This window comes from Sciurus vulgaris, assembly GCF_902686455.1.
Source record: "Sciurus vulgaris genome assembly, chromosome: 14".
In the NCBI taxonomy this organism is placed as follows: Eukaryota; Metazoa; Chordata; class Mammalia; order Rodentia; family Sciuridae; genus Sciurus; species Sciurus vulgaris.
This window is the reverse complement of record NC_136475.1, coordinates 97,344,188-97,346,333: the sequence shown is the minus strand read 5'-3', so window position 1 is coordinate 97,346,333 and position 2,146 is coordinate 97,344,188.

Below are 2,146 nucleotides of genomic sequence, written 5' to 3'. Positions count from 1 at the left end.
CGGCCTCGAGGGCGCGCCCGCTGGCCCGCCGTGCGAGGGTCCCTTCTGCCAGTGCGCACCACCCCGGAGCACAGGGGCTTGCTGGCTGGGGGCGTCTGATCTCAGAAAAGAGTGACAGAAGGTGTTCCAGGTGCCGTCTTTAGGAAGCCGGTCTCGCTGCCTGGGCGGCCCCCTCACGGGCACCTCAGGGTGAGACCCAGAGCCCTTGCCTTGGTCCAGTGGTAAGCGCTGTCCTTAAACGTCACAGTAGGTAGGTGCTGGGGGTGGCGGTGGGTCTGGAATGACTGTAGGCCTTTTAATTCCTGTGTGGAAGGGAACCCGCTTGCCAGGGGCCAGGGTTTGCCTAAGTTAGACTGAAATGTAGGTTCTTTTGCGCTGTTACCCAGGTAGAAACCATTTTGCTTTGCTTCAAACCACCCGGATTTCAGGAAAATAAAGACGAATTCTCCAGACTTTGCTGTGGACAGTGTGGTGTCAGTGTGTGCTCTTAACTCCGATTGTGTGTTGGTTGTTATTGCTGTATAACAACTGCCCCAGACTTAGTGGCCCAAGGCAGGGATATTCAATCCCGTGAGTGTGTCTGGACCAGACAGTTGTGCAAGGCCTTGCTGGAGCCTCTGCTTCAGGGTCTCCCCCCAGCTGGAACCAAATCCACGTGGTTTTGGCGGAGCTCAGCTCCCCCGGGCTGTAGGGCTGAGGACTGTTGGGCAGAGGCTGGCCTCAGTGCTCTGAGAGGCCGCTCTGCGTGCATCGACTTCATCAGGGCAGCGAGGAGAAGAGCCGAAGAGAGGGAACCCTGGGCCTTTATGACCTGGCCTGAGAGCGCCAGCCTCATCTGCAGGGTGTTCTGTCCATCAGGAGAATTGCCAGGTCTGCGACCACACAGGGAGCCAATGCCAGAGGGGTGGCCTTTGAGAGCTGGTCGCAGTCACCCCTGGACCTTTTGTATTTCAGATTCCCTAATAAACAGTAACGAACACCTTTGGTAAACACCTTTGTTCTCCAAAGAAAACACACAGACATGCAAGGCAGTCCCAGAGCAGGTGACAGTGGCAACTCCCCGGTCACTTCAGGATTCTGTGTGTCCTTGAGGGAGGTCCTGACTGTCATTTATTCTGGTTTTTTTTTTTTTTTTTTTTTGGTGGTGCTGGGGATTGAACCCTGGGCCTTGGGCATGCTGAGCTATAGCCCCAGATCTGGGTTTTTTAAAAGGGTATCAGCCCAGCGAATTGCCTTGGGAGATGAAGATGTGTCTCTCTCCCCCGCGTCCCTGCTGGTGGGAAGGGCTGGCAGGCTAGCTTACAGCCATGGAAGAAGATGGCGTCTCACTCGGACTCACCGTCCAGCACACCAGGGATGACGCCTGTCTCCAGAGAAGAGCCAGCCTGCTCACTGCCTGCTATAAGGATTGGGTTCCCCAGCTCAGGGGTCCTCCTCTGAGCGACTCACGGCATGTGCTGGTGTTCCGTGTTCCTCTTCAAGAAACCCTCAGGAACTGGGGTCAGAGTGCTGGAGTAGAGATGCTGGGGTTCTGGCCACTGGTATTGCTGTGAGCAAGGGAGACCCAGGAGTCTCAGGCTCCTGCCAGCCCGAAAGGCAGGGCTGACACGTGGGCCTCGGGTGGGGCAGATCTCAGACTCTCCCTGGTCCTCGAGTTTATCTGCACTTCTGTGGAAGGTTGTGCAGAGCAAGTGCGTCCCAGCACGGTGGGTCTGCGAGGTGCCTGCTTTGGTTGGAAGAGAGACTCTGTCTTTGGAGCAGAAAGTGGAATCAAGTGAACGGTGCTCGGTCATTCGAGGAGGCCTTGCCTCATCTGTGGGAGGGACGTCAGAGGCAGTCAGACCCTTGCTGCTGACGCTCACCTCCCCGACCCAGCACATCTGCTCAGGGTGTGTTGTTGCACAGCGACTCCTACATGTCCACTTGGTCTGACTCAGCAGACCGCAGCTCTCGGCGAGGCAGCTCCGTCCTCTGGAGGGAGCTTTGTGAATTGGGAGATGCCAAGTCTGGTGGACAATGGTGGGGAGAGGAAGATGAGTCTCCAGTGATCCCCACTTCCAGTCTGCACAGACTGACCCCCCCCGGGGCAGAGCCCCCTGGCCCTGCCCACCAGCACACTAGTGTCCTTACACAGTCCTGAGAAGGG